The following is a 21,900-nucleotide window of genomic DNA, read 5'->3' on the forward strand; positions in this document are numbered from 1 at the left end:
TCCTGCTGCTGCAGCAGCGCTAGCCAGCTGTGAGCCCAGCGTCTAGAGTCCGTTGGTGAACTGCGTGGCGCTCCTGCTGTGGGAGCACACTGACTACCAGGGGGCAGCTCCTGCATTGAGCGTCTGCCCCCTGGTGGTCAGTTCACATCATAGCGACTGGACAAATGGTCAACCAGTCGAATGGTTGACCGGTCGCTTAGGGTTTTATATAGAGAGATATATATACATATAAATGAATTCATATATATAGATTACACATATGAATGTATACCTTAATACTATCATAAACTGACTCCAAATGATATCCTAGAAAATCTTAAGTAAAAATAGTATTGCTATGTTACTGAGAAGTTTCAATATCAATCAGCATCATTATATATATCACCCCCTAGTGACAATAAATTATCTTTAGAAATTATAGAGGAAGTAAGTACTATAAAATCTTGATTTTAAAATGGGCTAGTTGGGCCCTGGCCTGTGTGGCTCAGTTGGTTGAAGTGTATTCCTGTGCACTGAAAGGTTCCATGTTTGACTCCCAGTCAGAGCACATATCTAGGTTGCTGTTTCAATGCCCTGGGAAGGCAACCGATCAATGCTTCTCTCTCACATTAGTGCACTTTCTTTGTCTTTTCCTCTCCCTTCCCTCTCTCTAAAATCAACAAGCAGGTCCTTGGATGAGGATTTTTTTAAATGTGTTGTTGGCCTATCATTTATTCTATTATAAAAATGCAAGACCAAGAATAGTAAAATGGTGTACTTGATACAAATAAATAAGCAAATAAGACACGATGTTATAATAAAATAAGTAAGCATTGTTACAATATGTGAATGATGCTTAATTAAAAGATTACTTGAATTTTCTGGAAATGTTTTATTTGTTTACCCTATAGCAAAATACTATCATTTAAGTAATCTTATACAAGCTCTGTTTTAATATATAAGAGTTTTTCTTGTTTAATTACACAAATAAAAGAAATTACAATGGCTTTTGAAGTAAAAATCAACTGTACCTCGGAAAGTATTTAATGTACTGAGAATATGATAATTTAATAAGTATAAATGTTCAGACACTGTCTCAACTCTATTGTTTTATTAATCAAACTGTTCAATGCTATTAGATAATTTCCATTTGTATTGGTAACTAAGCAACATGACAGACCAAAAATATATATAAAACTTGTCTTCATACTGTCCTGAGGGTCAAAGCCATGTCTTTATTAATTGCAGTGTCTGCAACAACCAGCATATTGCTTTACATGTAATAAGTCCTCAGTAATTTGTGTGCGGAATATAATTTGAAAGGAAGTCCAGAAACTATTCTCGAAGTTTATACAAATAATAAAGGCCAGTTTTCTGCTTTTATCGTCCATCAGAGAAAAACAACTTTTCCGGAAAAGTGAAACATTCACCCTTTATAGCCATTTTTTATTTTTATATTTATGTGGTTCATGACTTTTTTCCCCAGAAGGAAAATATTTCTAATCTGTTGTGAAAACAGAGTTTTATCATTTTTCAAACTTTAACGATGTGAAATATATGCACATTAATCCATGTGCGCTTTTCTCTTTTAGAACAAAATGTGCAATGTGGAATAAGTCAACCCACTTAAAACAACAGGAGAGAGGAACAAAACCAATCTGCTCCACATCATTAATTTTCATAAATATCAAGAAGTCTTAAATTCCACAGCTTAAAAAAATGCATCTTTTCCATTTAAGTAAATAATTTTACCATCATTTTGCATTCCCATGTAATATTTTATTTGAAAGAAGCTATCCTGAGGAGTCTGTTTCCTCATCCGTGAAGTGAGAATACACACATACTTCACAGAGGCATAGTCTAGCATAGTTCCTGGCATACAACGAAAGAATTCAATTGTTTCCTTCCCTCAGACTTAAGCTATAGAAAATGATGCTGAGACCCAGAACATGAGATAAAGATCACATAGTAGGCATTTTTACGATTCACATTCCTAGTAGATCAAATGAGACTGAAAATAAGACCAATGCGTAAGTGTAGGGAGTCATGTAATAAAATTAAAAAGACAGAAACCAATTTGTTCCTCTACTGTGAACACAGTACTTCAAAGACTTAAAAGCTGTAGTTCCTAAAAATGTGTTCAGCTTAATCTTTATATTGATTCCAGGGACATGCAAATAGCCAAGATTATCTGGTAATGATGCAACAGTTTGTTAGAATCTCAGGTTTTGTCCTCGACCTCATACACTAAGCCTTCTATATGAATCCTTAAACAAGCACATAATTTGTTTTAGTTTTCAAAGATATTTGGGTAATATAGAATTTAAATGCCTTGAAAATTATAAAGAACAAAATTACTGAGATCATATAATTAGTACCTTGTACAATTTTTCCTATTACAGCAATTAATCTCAAAAATCAGTCCCTCTCCCACCCTATAGTTCTGTTTTAAATATAGGCATAAAAAAAGCAAGAAAAATAATTCTTGACTTACATCTGCCTTTGAATTTTTGAGTGACAAAGGCTTACATCCTCCTTTGAAGATGTTGGCTTAATAAATAGGTAGGAAAATGAGCTGAATAAAACATAAATTGACAGTAGGATTAATTTTGAAGGAGATTCAAGGATATGGTTTAATAACATCTTTTTTCCTATTAAATTTTGAATTTAGGTAAGAACCACTTTTATTTGTCTTTTATTGAGTTCTAATTGCTTTGGTCTGTTACTGAGATGTTACTGTTAATATTACTGTTGTCTTTTTTTTTTAATATAGTTCAGAAAAATCCTTAGACAGAAGAAAAGTCTGTGTTCCTTTATTTATTTGATCGTACAAAACAAGTGAATAATCCAAGTATAAACAGCTCATCAAAAAAGTTATAAAGTACTATTGTATAAATTAATTGATTTTACTTCATGAAACACAGCTTTAGTGAGTAAATTTTATTATGCAATATTCCATATACTTAAAAAGATTTTCATAAGATTTGGAAATAAAACAGTAAATTTGATTCTAAAACTTTAAAATATTGTGTAAACAAATAAATAATCTACTCTAATATAAAAAAATGTAAACCGAATTGTTGGAATGTACAGCTGACGCTAGAGGACTGTCTGAATTCTATTATAGATGACATTGTAACTAACATACTATAGAATTAAAGGATTCAGACTAAATTAAAGTAACGAAGATTTATTGTTAATGAAAATATTGCAGGTGAATCTAGTTTGCCTTGTTGTATAGCTCTTAAAATTTACTGCAAGTTAAAATTCTCTCTTCACCAACTGTAATTGCTTACAATTAGGTATAACAGAAGTCACTGCAAACATGGTGCCAACACTGTTATTTCCAATTTGCCTTTTATTAGCATGTCGGTATTTTACAATGAAAAGATTACTTGGAAGAAAAATTTAGTAATTTACTTAATACTTATCTATTCATGAGAAAAACTATAATGGGAACAGGCTATTCCAAGCAAAATTCCATAATTACTACAGATGATGTATTATAATAGGTCAGATATATCCATTTCAGCTGAAATAGATTTTTTTAAGTAAAATTATTAAAACATCAAATTAAGCTCTGGTATTGTGAAAATGAACAAAATTATTACAATGTGTGGACTATTTCCAAACTTTAAAAGCACTTTGGTGTGAAAGATGGACACTCTCCAAGGAACACAGGGCAGACTGTGCTGTGCAGAATTCACAAAAGCCAAAGTGCTTATAGATTGACATGTACCTTAAATCTTTGCTCTTGTCGTTTCAATATTTTAAAGTGCCAGGCACTGGTAAGTAATTAAAAATGTCAAAGATTTCATTGTTCTCAGTAATTCAAACTGGTATGGTCACAGGGCATATGGGAGCTGATTAAATGTATTCATCTATTTATTCAAATCAAAATCACAGTAATTACCTATGTTTTGTTTCGATTTAAATGCAGTCCTACTTTTCAGAAATGTTAACTACTTTTCTACAACACAAAAGCAGTAAGATAAAGCTACATATAAATTAAAGATAAAAAGAATGCACCTATTTTTGTTAGAATAAGTGAAGCATCACTATCTTTTTAGTGAAGAACACATTTAGCAACTTTTTATGCATATAGGACTGCCAAAAATAAACCTTTGACTTTTCATAAACCCTCACAAAGCTCCGAACATCAGTTATGAAAAGTTAGACATGGATGACTTGAAGCATATACAGTCAGTTTTGCCTAATTTGGGGAAATCCTAATTGAGTGGTAATTTTGGAAGCAGTGGTCAGTGAAGCAGAAATCACTTAACACATTTTATTGGCGACTTCCAAACACAGCTTTGTAAAAACTCTGAGCTCCTAGAACCTGCTACATACAGACAGGTCATAGACTGGTATAAAGGTCGCTTAGAAGTCATCTGGCCCAGGCTTTCAGGCAGTTCAGAAAGCTCTTTAAAAAGAAGCCCAGTCTCTGCTTAAGCTTTCCAGGAGGTGTGAGGCAGGTAGATGGAGTTTACAATCTGGCTGCCCAGACCCTGCGCAGCCCGGGAGTCCTATTCCGGAGAACTAAACATTGCACCATGTTGTACAATACAATTTAAAGAAACATTACTCACACAGAAGGTACAGTAACCATTAGCTCCAGACCTGAGAAACTTTCCTAGGTAGATGAGGTTGGGAATACCTCTCAAATGTTTAGATTCAAGGACAATTCAACATATGGAGTCGAGTTTACAACTATAACCAAGAGGGACTCATAGTAGCTGAGTTTTAATTTTTTGCAAGAGATCTAGAATTGGGAGCAGAATCTTTCAAACTGTCTAATTCCAATAAACCAATCCTGTTAAACCCTTCAAGTATGCCAGGATTGGTGTTTTGTATGCTGAGTACTTTTACATACATTAACGTATTCCATCTTATCCAGGTTCTGAGGTAAGTTCTACTAACACCTCCATCTTAAAGTTCGGGAAATGAGTACTCAGAGACTTACAGTGTGTTCCAAAAGAAAGGAACTGCAAAAATACCAGGAGAGGAAGAGATAGGAAAACCACTAAAGTGTGAGAGCTTTCTCTGTTGATCTCTGTGGCCTAGTAGCCACCAGTTTTATGGTTTCCTTTACTCTCTAGCAGTGTTTGGGGCATACATTTAAAATTGGATCTACAGTTAAAGAAGCAAGCTATTGCCACTGGAAAGAACACAGAATCCCAATCAAAACAATAAAGAGACATTATTGCTTTGGTCAAATTTGATTTGGTGGTTTAATGAAGCAGCAATCCAAAACTGTGAATTTCACACATGTGTTTGTCACTTCCATTATTTTGTTTTTCCGAAATCAAATATAAATATATGTGTACACAAAACAACTGTCAGATATATAAACATGTTTAGACATGGTATCAACAGGATGAGAGATTAATATTTTCTGATTTCATATGATCAGGCCTGTATAGAAGCATATAAATATATGCCCTTTTAAAAATTAAATTGTAGAAGGTGACATTGCAGAGGATATTCCAAGAAATGACCAGAAATAAAAAAAAAAGTCATCATGCTTATGCCCTTGCTGGTTTGGCTTAGTGCATAGAGCATCAGCCTGCGGACTGAAGGGTCCCAATTCCAGTCAAGGGCACATGCCTAGGTTGTGGGATCGATCCCGAGTATAGCATGTAGGAGGCAGCTGATCAATGATTCTCTCTCATCATTGATGTTTCTATCGCTTTCTCCCCTCTCCCTCCCTCTCTGAAATCAATAAAAATATATATATTTTTAAAAGCCATCATGCTTAAAGGATGTAATTTTGTATAGTCTGTTAAACTTAGACAATAGTATTCATAGCAGTTGTATAATAGTAACGTCTAAAATGGGTTATTTGATCATAGTTTTAATTCATGAAGCAAAAATATGTAGAGTTTCTAGGGATTTAATCTTGCATTCATTATAGTCAGTGAGAACTTAACACAATCCTTCTATTCAAATGATCTTCTGTTGAGTTTTTATTCAGGAATTGCTCATGAAGAACCTGCAGTGCTACAAATCTCTCCACCCTCATACCATCTACATCTGCAATCATAAGAAGAGTGGAACCACATGTATGTTGAGCAAGTTATTATCACTGCAGAGTTTGCTATTTACAATTTAAACATTAAGAAAGAAACAACAGGGAAGTATTTTGAAATGAAAAGCAAACAAAACCTCCAAAGCATTTCTTATTCACAGCCCACGGCATGTTGATCTAAGAACCTTCTCAACTTCCAAACTCTTCACATTGTATTGATCCTTAAAAAAAAGAAAAAGAAAAACCAGCACTATTTAAGATGAAGTGACACTATCTTAAACATATTCCGAAGTATAGAAAACCTGATTATAATACTAACGTTGACAGAAAAAAGAGATACAACAGATAAACTTATTTCTACAATGAAATAAATAGGCAGTGTGTCGCTGTGTTTAAGAATACCATTTTATAACCTACAGCATGACAGAACACAAAATCACTGTAGGATTTTGCCATGGGGTCCTACTCTAAATCACCGAGTAATACTCATTCCCTGGACTAGAATTAAGGGATAGAGCATCTAACAAATTACAATTTTGCCTGTCATCCAAAAGAGAAATTCCCACATTTAAATATGCAAGTCTGTCTATAACCCTCAAGGTTAAATCTAGAGACAATTACAATGAATATTGTAAATAATGCTTGAGTCATTTCACTCATTTTGTAGATTCTTTCAGTATGCAAATGTGATAGTCAGGCCTGCTTAACTACTCAAACAGTTCAGAAGAGCCAGAAGATATAGATAAAGAGTAAACCAAAGGACTCAAAAGTCAAAGCACAACAAAAAAGAGTCAAAGTGCCCACATTATCTTGTTGACAATGCAAGCTGGGAGACATGACTTTCTCTTCAAAGTGACACTGTGTAAGTTTTGCTCACTGAACCGGGCATCTTATGCAGGCACACAGCAGAGGTAGCTGCCAGCTCAGAAATAGCATTTAAATCCTGGCTGCAATTATGCTGATCCACAGAAGTTGTTGGCCTATCAAAGAAACTATTTGTTCTATCAGAAAATAAAACTAAGCAAATAAAAATAAGTGCCATCACTTTGATATTCTCTCCTAAGACTGCCCCTATGTTATTTTTAACTTTAGATTTTAAAAAAATAAGTCAAGCAAACACTCAACTTTTTAGTTAATTGTTAGGAAAGTTAAGTGCATAAATTAGAGAGACTGGAAAGAATCTATGAAAGTCATCAAGTCATGTCTTTCTGTCTCTGTCCAAAATGGGCATATGTCATCTATTTTGGTTTAAAACAATCTTTAAGAAATGGGATCCTATATCACTTCCCACACCTACAACAAGATGTTGGTACATGTCCCCACCATTTCCATTTAGCAGCTTACAAATGACTGAATAAGTCATCTAACCTCTCTGAGTTTTAGTTTTAACCCATGAAAATAAATCTGTTGACACCATCCTCATCTCCCACATATTTTGGATATGACTAAATATGACTATGTGCATTAAAATGCTCGAGAACTATAAAATATATGCAAATGAAGTTATTAAGCTAGATCTCTTATCTATTTCAAATTCAGTCCATTCTATTTTGATCAAGAACTTGATTTGTATGACAGTACGTCAGCCTTGAAAATATGTTGTGGCATATGAAATTAATGGAAAGGCTTTGGGAAATGCAAAGATTACTTAGTACCTGTTCCACTGTTTGGTAGGGTCTGTTAGGAGGGAAGAATTACACATGAAAGAAAGATTGTAAGAAGTAAAATAAAGTACTATAGGGGTTTAGAAAGAGAAGCTGCTTCCAAATATTAAAAGAACACTTAAGTTCTACATTTTGTGTTTCATCCTCATAAAAATATGCTTCTTAATAGGTAACAACTACACATTTAAAAATACAGATAGATTAGGTCTGCTCTGCGAAATGGGAGTGACGTTGATCCTCCAAAGCAAAATTATAAATGAAGTCCACTCAGCTATTGAATGATCACAGGCATGTCACGCTACCAAACGGAAGAAAAATTACGTGATTCAGCTCCACAATAGGGAACATGAAAAATGGTAGTACAACTAGCCTCCAGCCTCAAACTACACAGCTGTCTTGTAAAATGATGGCCTCCCAAGGAGCTCTAATGCCCAGAGATTCAGACTCATTTTTAAAAGCATTTTCAGTATGGGGACAAGATTCATTGCCATCCATTATCAAACAGCATCAATATTAAAATCAATAATGATACTTCTGAACACGATTACAATATTGACAATGAAGCCAGGTTGTAACATTTCAGCAAGTAACAAGATGGGCAGCCAAAAAGCTTCAAGGGCAAACGGGAAGTATAATTTGAACTAATGCAACATCAACATCAATTGGCTCAGCGCATCAGCAGCAGACAAGCACCACTGGAGGGAACAATTAGTGACAGTGACTTGATTTTGGAGAAATGAACCTCTACAACAAAAATAGGAGACAACAGATACAGCAACAAAAAGCTCCTAGAGTAATGGCTTTAATCATCCTCACCAAAATAATAGTGCACGCGCATCAGATATAGGTCATTTTTAGCCTTCCTCATCCTCATGGAAAATGTCACTAGTTGATAAGCTTCATGAATGTACAAAGTTCTAATGTTATGTCCCAAAATATAGTTCATTAAGCTGAATAGTGAGTGATTCAGACTAAAGATGTTTTTACAGATAATTAAGAATTTTTGGTTAAACAGATGGAGAAGGCAGATGCTGCTCCTTCTCAGTTCTCAAATTTTTGGGGTCAAGCCATCCCATGATTTTTGTCTCAGGCAGATGTGATGTAAATATGGAAAAGGCTTTTGATTTAGTAGATGCTGCTCAGGCTATTATAAAAGCTAAGTAAGTAACTAAACTTTGATATAATTATCTAGGGATAGGACACAATAACAACAGAAAAAGATCATTTAGGAATAAATCCATGTTTTAGTAACAGAAAATGCATATAACACTAACAATGTAGCAGTCACTTGTCTAAGCATTTCCAAATATTAATTCATTTAATCCTTTTAAACCTTCTATGAGGTGGAATTGAGCCATTTTCAGATCAGAATACTGAGCTACTGGGAGAGTAAATGAATTGTCTTAAGTCATATAAATAGCAAGTGGCTATATATTTTTTACTATTAAGAGGTTATTTTTGACACAGGAAGAAATTTAAGGGACTTCCTATTCCACTGTCTGGCAATGATTCCACTGATATGAAAGAATAATTTCATTTACATTTATAAGGCCACACGGGAAATACTATCAAGAAGATAATATGATGACATTCATTTTTCTACACATTCTCTAACCATAAATAATATTTTCTTCAACTAGAGGAAAACCAAGGTCTTTATGTGTTTGATCACAATGTATATTACTCATGAAGTTAACAAGTTATTTCAATAAACATTTACTAAATGACGTTACTATCTATAAAATATGAATGGTTGAGGGAATATATAACGGAATACTAACACAATCTGTTTTCTGTTCTTAAATTTGGAGTAAGAGCTGACCATACTGGACATTAACTCTTACAGCCACCAAATATGTATGCTTCAATTTAAGAGGATAATGCTTTCAAGTTACATTGGATATTTTCGAATTTTACAAAACACTAATCTGAACATAAGTTAGGTATAATAAAACCAGTGTGAAATGTGCACTGACACAACAGCATTTTTTTATAATCCTCACCTGAAGATTTGTTTTTTTATTAATTTTTAGAGAGAGAAGGTGAGAGACAGAGAGAGTTGCCTCCCATAGGCCCTGACAGAAGATGAAACCTGCAACCTAAGTATGTGCCCTGACCGTGAATCGAACAGGCAAAATTTTGGTATATGGGGCTATGTCCCAATCAACTGATCCACTCTCCCAGGGCCTGACACGATAGCTTTAAACAGCCCCTGGTGGAGGCCATGATTCACACCCTGCAATGCTGTGGCTGCTCTAGCGGGGTCCCAGCGCAGTACAGGGAGGTCTCAGATACTACTGCCTGCCTTGTCCTTCTCCCCCCAATGCTCCCCCCCCACACTTTCATTCCTTCTCTTACCTGATTCAAAGAATTTCTTGCTGCCCCTGCATAACTTAAGTCCTTCACAATTTCCCCTTCTTTTGATACTTTCCCCACTTCATTTTCTCTTGTGCTACCCTTCTGCTCCCTAACAGTGATGCTGGACATTTTGCTTTTTATAGTCACTGCTAGCTGGAAGAGCATTCTTTCTGGTCAGCAAAAAGAGAAGTCACATTGCCGAAGGGCGACTCTTGTTCTTGTCCATTAGTTCTTGAATTAAATACTATGCATCACCATCAAGTTTGTTGTCCCATTGGACAGTTGAGAGTAGGAAGGTGTTACCACTGTCATCTGTGATTTGAAATAATAGCTGAATTTAAAGTTTAGTTATGATTTTTCATTATTGCTGCTTTGGATTTGCACTTAGCAGTCAATTGGATTTTTTCTTATTTAATCTTTTTCAATTCCATTACCATTTTTCTGAATTGCCTTACTTGTCTCTAAGTAAGAAATTGCCTCAGTAAATGTGCTAGTAAACAAGGAAGGTAGAGTTCAGAAACTCAATTCAAGAGAGGAGGCTGCTGGGGCCAGCATGAAGAAAATGCTGGGGTCTCCAGGGCACCAGAGGTAGTAGCCATGGCTACTGAGCCAGTGGCCGTGGAGCCCGTGGTGTGCTTACCGATCGTTATTTCAATTGCTGATACTAGGCAGGTGTCAAGGAAAAACCCTGCGAGGATCACTGCATACTACAACACTCTAACCGAAAATGTGTGATCACACTGGCTGGATCTCATGCAGTTTGTCAAAATGGAAAAACAATGAAAATCATTTCCCATCAAATCACTGCCAACTGTGGCAGGCTTCAGAACAAGGTCTCGGAAATTTAAACACGGGGCGCAGTTTCTAACAGAACTTGCACCCCTTTTTCTTTTGTCATGGTAAAGACTGCTTTATTGGTGGCAGTTAGTATGACAATAAATACCAATCCCCATAGATGAGCTCAGTTATTTATCAGTTTACTGGTCCATCGAGAGCTGAATGAAACTGAACCAACGGGTTGCTAGGAGGATACACTGAAGTCAATCCTGCTTCTGGGGAAGTGAAGCCATAGCCAGCATACGCTGTTCCACCAACTGCGTACGACTTGCTGCTCAGATGGAGAAGAATACACCACAATGAGCTGTGTTAGAGGGTGGTTAACAGAAATGAATAAAAACATTTTCCATACGCATCTATTCTTCAAGGGAAGACATCCACTGAAGGCTACATTGCAGTTGTTTTGCCCAAATTTGAAGGAAGTAACCGCATAACAGATGGGTTACTGAGACAAAGCAACAGGAAGAATCATGATAAAACATATTACGGACACCATGGCTACACCATGAGGATTAAGACATTAAAAAGCAGCGCGCCATTCAGCCAGTGTGCTAATCAGAACCAGTATCTGTGAAAGCAGCATCACAACCAGCCATCGACAGGTGGCAGAGTGTTCTTCCTTCCTTCCGACTTAACAAGCCTCCGTTCCCATGTTGTCTTCAACCTCCCAGATCTGCCCTGCCATGGACTCACTCTGTTTTTCCTTTGTTTTTCTCTTTCCAACAACTGGCAAGCGAGGATTAAAAACAAGCAAAACACTTTGAGGAAAATTTCGAAAAGACAAACATGTTAAGTAGCGAAGTAAAAATAATGTGCCCATCATCCTGTAACCTATTAGTAATGACTCCACTTTGACATACTTCTGTTTGAATGTGTCAGCGTGGTCAACTGTTTTTGCTCAATCTTCCATCAGTTTGAAGTTAAAAGGAACAACACCTGGCCTTCCTTACCCAGTCTGCTTCAGTGTGACACTAACAAGGAGTTTAGCCCCACTCCTTCTACCGGCACACCTCCCCCTTTAGGTTGTACAGGAGAGGCAAAGTGTGGACTGTAACTTCTCTAGTCCTTATGCTGCTGGGATGGCCTTCCTCTGTGAAACAAAGTAGAACTGCAACACTGAGACTTTTTAAATGAGGGACATGAGAAAAGGCTTTGAAAAATAGAAAGGGCTTCCTAACATAGTGTTTCCTAACAAGTATTATAATGCAGTGCATACATTGTAGTCGCTCAGTCTCATGCTGTGGTTATGGGTGGCTGGCAAAGAAGTTACTGAGAAGTTACTATAATTCAAAGGCACAGAGGCCTTTGAATACAACAAAAGCTTTCACAGCATTTAAACTAAAAGAAAAATAGAACTGAATTTATGGTTTAAGACTATATACTTACTTACACAACATTTTAAATAAAAGGGCTTTAAAAATTATTATTTCTCCTGAAAGACTATAACACATGTATAGTTAAATATCTCTGTTGTTAAGTAAAACATTTATTTAATACAAAAAAGAGCTGCTATTTAATTTACTTAAGAAAATATGCTGCTTTAAAGTATTTGATAAGTAACTATTTGTATACCATTAATGGATTTCTCATTTCAAATTATGCTAGTAAATGTTATTGTAAGTTTCGAATAGCTAATTTTAGCACAGTTCATTTTTTAAAATAATAACCTACTTTTTAAATAAAACTTCACAGTTCAGACTATGCCACCCAACAGAATTAAATTAGTGATGTCTTATAATTAAAATTGTTCACAAAAATTCTGCCCATAAATTTCAAATTACCAGTGTCTCAAGTGAAGACTCAAGGTCATACATTGAACCCAAAATCAATGCTGCTCATCTGAATTGATGTTAAAACTGGTTAAACTGTAATCTTCCTGCAGTTAAGGTTCATGCTTTCTCGGCCAGCTCCCTCCCCCCCTTTATTTTTGATTTACTACCTGAATGTAAGATAGCCATTCTTTCTTCTCTACCTCAACGCCTTTCTCCTGATTTTCTAAAGGGAAATTTATAATACTCTCATCTTACAATGACTTTCAGGTCATACATACTACATTCTTGAGAACTCAGTTCATATCCTGTAGAATTTGCTATGTGAAAAAAGGTTTGCTTATGTTTAAACTATGTACACTCTCTATTTAATACTTAGAAACATTTCAAGTTTTTTCACAGTGAAATATTTTCTTGCAAGGACTAAAGTGCACCAAGCCTCAGGAAGATAGGTTAGAAGTTTGATTTTCTTCTATGCAATGTTTATTTATATTTATTTGTTTTACTTTTATTTAATTTACTAGAGGCCCAGTGCACAAAAATTTGTGCATTCGGGGTGGGGGGGGGCTGTCCCTCAGCCCAGCCTGTGCCCTCTCACAGTCTGGGACCACTCGGGGGATGTCCACCTGCTGGCTTAGGCCCGCTCCCTGGGGGATCGGCCCAAGCTGGCAGTCAGACATTCCTCTGGCAGCCCAGGAGCCCTCGGGGGATGTCCACTTGCCAGCAGGGAGCAGGCCTAAGCTGCAGTCGGACATCCTTAGTGCTGCTGAGGAGGCGGGAGAGGCTCCAGCCACCACCACTGTGCTGGCAGCCATCAGCCTTTCTTGTGGCTGAGCAGAGCTCCCCCTGTGGGAGCGTACTGACCACTAGGGGGAAGCTCCTGCATTGAGCGTCTGCCCCCTGGTGGTCAGTGTGTGTCATAGTTACCAGTCATTCCCAGTCATTCTGCTGTTAGGGTCAATTTGCATATTACCCTTTTATTATATAGGATAGAGGCCTAGTGCACGAGTTGGGGCCGGCTGGTTTGCCCTGAAGGGTGTCCCAGATCAGGGTGGGGTCTTGCTGGGGTGCCTGGCCAGCCTGGGTGAGGGGCTGAGGGCTGTTTGCAGGCTGGTCAAGCCCCCCAGTGGGGACCCTCGCCCCGTGGGTGTGTGGCCAGCCTCGGTGAGGGGCTGATGGCTGTTTGCAGGATGGTCACACCCCCTTCACGGTGGGGGTTCCCACTGGGGTGCCTGGTTAGTCTGGGTGAGGGGCTGATGGCTGTTTTCAGGCTGGTCACAGCCCCTTCAGGGTGGGGGGCCCGCTGGGGTACCTGGCCAGTCTGAGTGAGGGGCTAAGGGCCATTTTCAGACTGGCCACACCCACGGGCTAGAAGCAGATATCTGGGATTTATTGATCTTCTATAATTGAAACTTTGTAGCCTTGAGCGGAGCTCAGGGCCGGCCAGGGCAGGCAGGAAGCTTGGCTTCATCCATCGCCGGGGGCAATGCAAGCCTCCTGCTTGCTCCAGCTCTGTGGTTGCAGCCATCTTTCTGACAGAGTGAGGGTGTGATGGTTAATTTGCATACTATTCTTTTATTAGATAGGATTGGGGTGACACTGGTTAACAAAATTATACATGTTTCAGGTGCTCAGTTCCAAAACACATCATCTGCACACTGAACATGTATTCACCCACTGTGGTAAAAATACTTAACATGAGAGCCACCCTATTAACAAATTTTTAAGGGTACGATGGAACAGTGTTGGTTTTTAATACTGGCAAATTGGACAGTCAGAAGTGGCTGTAGCCAGGTCAGTCATTGTAAGTAGAAGTTCATATAGCTTACCCCATAGATAACCCCCGTCCCTGACAAAAAGGCCATTTTGTTCATAAGTCCATTGGGAAATTGGAGGAGTAACCAGGTAAAGAAGCTTACTGTTATGCATAGAACAGGTCATCCTACCCACATCCTATATAATAAAAGGCTAATATGAAAATAGACCGAACAGTGAAACAACCAGAAGAACCGAACAACTGGTCGCTATGATGTGTGCTGACCACCAGCAGGTGTAAGTGGAACATGGCAGGCGTCGGCCACTGCAGGATGGTGGAGCAGGTGAGCAGTGGTGCCAGACCAAGGCGGGGCACCAGTCACTGTCATTGGGTGAGTCTCTGGTGGTTACTGAAAATCCTTTGCTCCCGCACACCGCAGTCCCACCCGGCGCTTGCATCTGCTGCTGGCGCTGGCCCTGCTCGCACCCACCGCCAGTGCCAGAACCACTGCTCACACCCACTGCCAGGGCCCGGCGCCTGCCCCGATCGCTCGATGCTACCTGCGCGTGCAAGCAGCGGCTGCCAGCCCCAATTGCCCCTCAGGGCTTCTCCACCTCCCCCTGCTCCTGAGGGACGATCAGAGCTGGCAGACGCCGCTCGGACCCATTGCCAGCGCCTGCCGCGCTCACACCTGCAGCCAGTGCCAGAGCCACTGGTCACACCTGCTGCTGGTGCCCGGCGCTGGTCCCAATCTCTCGGCGCCATCAGTGTGTGTGAGTGGTGGCTGCCTGCCCTAATCAGCCCTGAGGTTTTCTCCACCTCCCCTTGGTCCTGAGGGGTGATCGGGGCTGCAGCTGCTGCTTGTACCTGCTGATGGTGCTGGCCCCAATCGATCCATGCTTTCAGCGGGTATAAGCAGGGCCAGCACTGTCAGTGTGTGGGAGCAGCAGCGGCGGGAGTAGGGCTGAAGGCAGACAGGGGATATGGGGCCACAGCAGGAGGGGCTGGGCAGGGGCTTGGAGGATGGGCTGAGACCTGCCCCTGTTCCTACCACAGCCTCAGCCCACAGTTCCTTTCAAGGTGCACAAATTCATGCACTTGGCCCCTAGTGATTAATAAAATCCTCTACTCCTACAAAACAAAACAAAAAACTATTAGGACTAATAAACAAATTCAGTAAAGTTTTAGGATAAAAACCAATATAAACTAATAATAAACTATCAGAAAGATAAATCAAGAAAACAATGCCACTTACAATTACATGAAACACATGAAATAATTCAGAATGTATTTAAGGAGGTGAGAGGGCTGTACACTGAACACTACACAACATTGATTAAAGACTTAAATTTAAGAACTGAAACTGTAAAACTCATAGGACAAATATAGAGGCGGTAAGTTCCTTACAAGGGCTGTGGCAATATTTTTTAATTAGACACAAAAAGCACAAACAACACCACCAAAAATAAACAAATGGGATTCAATCAAAATAAGAGTTACTGCACAGCAAAGGAAACCAACAAAAAGAAAGGCGACCTACAGAATGAGAGAAAGATCTTTTCAAACTTTATATCTGATAAGGGGTTAGTATTCAAAATACATAAAGAACTCACACACACCAACTCAACAGCAAACAAATAAGCAAGCCAATTAAAAAGTGGGGAGAGAAACCGAACAAATATTTCTCTTCAGAAAACATACAAATGGCCAGCAATTACATGAAAAGGTGCTCAGCATCACTAATCAGCAGGGAAGTGCAAATCAAGACCACAAGGAGAGAGCACCTCACGCCTGTTAAAATGGCTCTCACGAAAAAGACAAGAGAACAAGTGCTGGCAAGAATGTGAAAGAACTGGAACCCCTTTACACTGCGGATGGGAATGTAAAATGGTGCAGCTTCTATCTATGCAGTGTCTATTAATGTGAGCTGCATAATGACCCATAAAGATCAACAAATGTTTAACAACACGGTTGTAAATATCTGTAATCAACCAGATTTGAGATTAGGCAGGACTAGGTTTGAGTTGGATCTTCTTCTTTTTTTAAAGTCCTTCTCTTCCGCCCCCCTTCCCCCATTAACCTCTTCCAGCCTGCTCGTGCCCCCCATCCCCACCCCTGGGCCCTCACCACTCTATTGTCCATGTCCCTGGCTTATGCATATATGCATACAACTTCATTGGTTGATCTCTTCCTACCCCTCTCCCCTGCCTTCCCTCTGAGATTCAACAGTCTTCATGCTTCTGTGTCCCTGGATCTATTTTTGATCATCAGTTTATATTAAAACTAGAGGCCCAGTGCACAAAATTCGTGCACAGAGGGGTCCCCTCAGCTCAGCCTGCACCCTCACCAATCCGGGACCTCTTGGGGGATGTCGGACTGCAAGTTTAGGCCTGTTCCCCTAACTGCCCCCCTGCTGGCCTGGTCGCCCCCAACTTCCCCCCCTTCCAGCCTAGTTGCCCCATGCAGCCTATTCGATTGTTCGTTCGGTTGCGATGGTCGCTTAGGCTTTTATATATATAGATTCTCTAAATGTTTTTTGGCTTCTCTTTTCTCCTTTATAAAATGAGGATAGTGGTGAAGATTAAATAAGATAATCAGTGGGAATATTTTGACAAAGTACCAAGTGTTCAATACAAGTTTATTAACATAACTACATAGATATAGCCTCCTTTGTTAAGTTCTAATATTTCCTTTGTAAATATGCTGTGAATGCATTATGAATAACCTTAGTTGTAACAAACCTCTAAGGAAGTACTTTTAAAAAAAGTACTATTAAAATAGAAGTAAAAATTGTCATACTTGTCTGGTCTCCTCCCTCATATTTGCTCTACTTTGAAAGTATAGTTCGAATGTTTCGTCATGACAACATTGATACTAGTCCTGATATCACTGTGGAACAGAGAGGCAGTATTTCTTCCAGTCTGTCCTCTGTGACAATCTAACAGCTTTTGGCAAGCGGAGGAAGAAATAATTCCCAATCTGTTCCTAAATCTTACATCTACATCTTACCTTTTTACACTCAACCCTAAATTATTTATCTAGACACATATCTCACAGTTTCTCACATTCATTTTATGATGAATGCTTCACTTTAAAAATAAGGCAGAAGTTTCTTTGAATTATATTCTAGTGGGAATTTTATTATAGCTCAAGTTCACTATAGAGAAGAATGGAGATCAAAGCAGTTTTTTTTTTTTAACATTGAATATTTTTCTCCTTATTCTCCCCAGGAAATATGTTATGATGAATTTTCCCAATTTAATTCTCATTATTAGAATCTCATGATATACGGTAAATCTCATTACACCATAACAACCTGGAGACATGTAGTCAGAAACAGTACCAACATCGGGGTATACATAAATGACCTGCGGTGGGATCTCCTGGGACTTGAATCACAGCTCTGTTGCTTACCAACTGAGAGATCCGGGACAACTTATTAAAAAGTCCTGTGCCTCAGTTTACTATCAAGGGCAATTATAATAGTGCCTATCCAACTGATTTATGTAAGGGTTAATTTAAACACATTAATCACTAACCCTCAATCCTTAGTTCTTCACAATTATAAATATTTGAGGGATATATCTACACTTCTCAAAAATATTTTTTAGAAGATGTAATATGTGGCAAGAAATCTAAAAAACCCTCTCATTTGCTATCCTTCTTTAGCAACAACAACGATATAAAATTATTTCAAAATTGTTTTCAAAAGATCTGAAAAAGATCAGATTTTTTTTAAACAATAGAGGGTCAAAATAAGAAATTAAATGTACAGTGGGGCCTTGACTTACGAGTTTAATTCGTTCCATGACGGAGCTCGTAACTCAAATTAGTCGTATGTCAAATCAATTGTGAACGAGTGAGACACGTGATGCTAGACTGATGTTGTGGCGTTCACATACAACTTGGGGAGACCAGGACTGTTGGTGGCTATTCCTCTTTGCCTCATGAAAATGACCCATAAATCCAACTGCCCCCATTCTGATCTGCAGAGGGCCTGTGAAAGTGTCTGGCTTGATTCTTTCTAACAAGGAATGCTCCTGATGCTTTATTTTGTTCTCTTTGAATTGACGTTGTGTAATAAGCCACCACAGATTGTTTTCTCTGTATTTATTTGAACCTAGATTTCTCCTAAGTACCATTAGGTATGACTAATAAAAACATTCACAAAAAAAGCTTTGAGAAGAGTTCAATAGTAATATCAAAATGTAATTATACAAATATAAAACTAGATTTTAAAATACCCAGTCATGTGGCTAAAGGCTAAAGCATTCTTCTGTGATACATGGTCCACAAATTCTTTTCATAAATTTTTGTGATTTAATCTTTTCCTTCCATAATTATCTCTGAGAATGACAGATTCATTTTTTAAATATGTAAAATATAATCCACCATGGAAATAACTGTACATATTGCTTGAAATATACATAATCTCTACCACGCAAAGCAAAACATGATAAATTGCGATGTCTCTAAGTCATTAGCTTTCTGATTTCATTTAAATCTTTACATTCTAAGACAGAAAAATAAAAGATTACATCTGCTCATATTATAGTCTTATTTATTTATATTGCTTATATTAAACAATATGCATGGCCATGAATACAAAGACAATTTAATATTGGGAAATATACTAATGGTAAAATTCAGTGTCAATAAGTCTAAAGGAAAAAATATCTTTATTTTTTACAGATGCAATGTAATCATCTGACTAGCACAGAAGCACTGGGGTGCTTCCTTAGCATGACACAGCAAACCAAAAGTTGACATCATTTTAAATGATGAAATACTACAAGGATTTCCATTAATGTTAGAAATAAGCAATAATAATATTTAGGATATACCAGATAGTGCAATAAAATTTGAAATATAAGTTATAATTACATTAAAGGAAGAAATAAGTCTATATTAGCATGTAAGTTATAATAAAATCATTCCAAAGAGTGGTGAAAGAGTGAAATAAAAATAGCGATTATTTAATAGTTTGGGGGGAAACAGTTAATTCAAAAGAAAATACCAAATGCATCCTCCCAAATTATATGTGAAGATAAATTCCAGATATATTAATCTCATAAATATGATATGATAGAAAAAAGCAGTGGGGAATGTAAAGGGCAGAAATAGAATATTGGGGACTAGCTATTAGTTATACGAAAAAAAAGAAGAAATATTAATCATGAAAAAAAAGGAAATGTTCAAAACAAAACTTACAGTAAGAGAAAACCACAGGTGAATACTTATGCAATCTCATGTTGAGAAATCATTGCTATCAAAATAAAGAAATAAATATTGATAGAAAATATTCATAAATATGACCATAAAAATTTATGCATACAAGGCTGAGTCAACTACTTGGCCAGAAAATGCAAAAAACTTGAATGCTTCTAAGAAGCAATAGCAGCAAGTCTCTTTACATTACACTTTTTAAATTTTTATTTTATTTTATTTTATTCCCAGGTCAAGAGGGATATCCTTTTGTAAATGTAACACAAAACAACATAATACACCAAACAACTCTTGGGTTATTTGCCATAGAACTTACTCTCTCCACTAATTTTCTTTAATATGTAAGCAATTTGTTAAAATTTCCAGGATATTAACAATACATAGCACATTATTCTTTTTCTAGATAGCTATTAAATTACACTCATTAAACTGCAGCTAAAAGGCCTTCCAAGGTTCAGTGAATAATACATGAAACTTTTAGGACACTTTATCCTTTTATAATAGGTAGAATTATAAAGTTTCTATCTACATTGGCTACGAAACTACAAAGTTAGAGAAACATACTGAACATTTTCATATAGATGGAAATCTAGCTTGTCCCAAACATCTAAATAGTATACTATTTCACAGATAATTTCCTATTAGACTGTGACTGTATTTTCTTGCAAAGATAGTTGTATTAAACTAACTGGTAATTATCAATGAGTAAATCCCCAGTGAAGTTTGTAGGAAAATGGGTGTTTCAAAAAAAAAAAAAAAAAGGCAGCGCCTTACTTAAGATTTTCTTTATAGCATTAGTCATAAGAATGCTTAAAGGAACTTTAAAAAGATCTAAGCGTGCTAAAAATTTTGCAGTAGTATAAAGGAGAGAGGGTACATACTGTGTGATAAATGAAATGCTGCAATGAACTAGAAGGAGTAAGGTTTCTATTGCATCTTGAATGTGAAGGCTGCAAAAATATAAGGATGTAATAAAAAAAAAATAAGAGGGAGGTGCTTAAACTAGAGTTCTATTTAATAACTTTAGTAAATTGAGATCGTACTTTTTCAAGACCCAGAATGGAATAATGTTTGAGTATCATAAAAATGCTTTAAGACAAAGTGACTGAATTTTAGCTAATGTTTCAGTTTAAAATATTATTCTTTCACACTTTTATTATAGAATCAGTAAAGGTAGAAAACCTACTCTATTGCATTTAACAATTTCTATAATCCTTAAGATTAAAACGATACTTTCTCATCACACATTGTGGAACCTCCTATTTTCCTTTTTTATTTTTGACCTTGTAAAAGTGTTTTATTAGTTCTTAAAAGATGATATCTTAATCTGAAACAGGGAGATTATAATCATAAGAAAATTACTTTCACCGTATTTTAAAGCTATGAGAAATAAGCAAGCATTGTTAAAGCAGATAAAAATATACAACCTTATTATGTCTGTTGTCTCCCCGACTCTGGGATCGCAAAAGCAATAGCAACAATATAATAATTAATAATAACTTATACTAGGGCTATAATTTCTAAAGCTGATTAGTAACACATTCATACATAATAAGGTCAAAATGACAAGAATATCTGAAAGATATTACATACAGATGAATCTGACAAACTAATGTTGAGATGTTGTCTATGCATTTATAACCACATGTTATCACAATTAAAAGACTATTCCAGTTGAATTCAAAAATTTGAAATGAAATATCTATTTTAACAATCTTGTACAAAAATTCAGAGGACCAAATTGTGGATTTAAAAAAAAAAAAAAAAGATGGTTTGGTTGTGATTGACAGCAGAGCCAAAGCAGTAAGAGTCATTATAATGAGTTAAAAAAAAAAAGTGCTTTTACTTAGTTACTCTTCTTAACTAACAGATGAGGCTAATACTCAAAATCAGCAAAAATGTTTGAACATCCAAGCCATAATAGTTCTAAGGTGTCTTAGTGACATATTCTACTTATCACATAATCATGATAGTTTTTCATTAATTTTCTAATGTAATTAAGTTTGTGGTATACTTGCAGGGGATAGTTCCACTTCACTGTCTGGCAAATCCCCTTCCAGAAATTTTGACAGTATATAAAATTTGAGGTAAGCATTTTTATTTAAAAATATACTAAGTCCTTTATCCATTTTGAATTTATTTTTGTGTATGGTGTAAGTTGGTGGTCTAGTTTCATTTTTTTGCATGTATCTGTCCAATTTTCCCAACACCATTTATTGAAGAGACTGTCTTGACTCCATTGTATGTTCATACCTCCATTGTCGAATATTAATTGAGCATATA

At 37.0% G+C, this 21,900-nt stretch overlaps 1 protein-coding gene and 1 pseudogene across 2 annotated transcripts in view; one reads left to right on the forward strand and one right to left on the reverse strand.

The window, feature by feature from the left end:
- Nucleotides 1-21,900, reverse strand: part of MAGI2 (membrane associated guanylate kinase, WW and PDZ domain containing 2) — a 1,072,297-nt gene that overhangs the window by 965,857 nt on the left and 84,540 nt on the right. The gene's annotated exons all lie outside the window — the stretch shown is intronic.
- Nucleotides 10,513-11,440, forward strand: LOC102771879 (annotated as a pseudogene).

The sequence above is a fragment of the Myotis davidii genome, unplaced genomic scaffold (genome assembly GCF_000327345.1).
Source record: "Myotis davidii unplaced genomic scaffold, ASM32734v1 scaffold125, whole genome shotgun sequence".
Lineage (NCBI taxonomy): Eukaryota > Metazoa > Chordata > Mammalia > Chiroptera > Vespertilionidae > Myotis > Myotis davidii.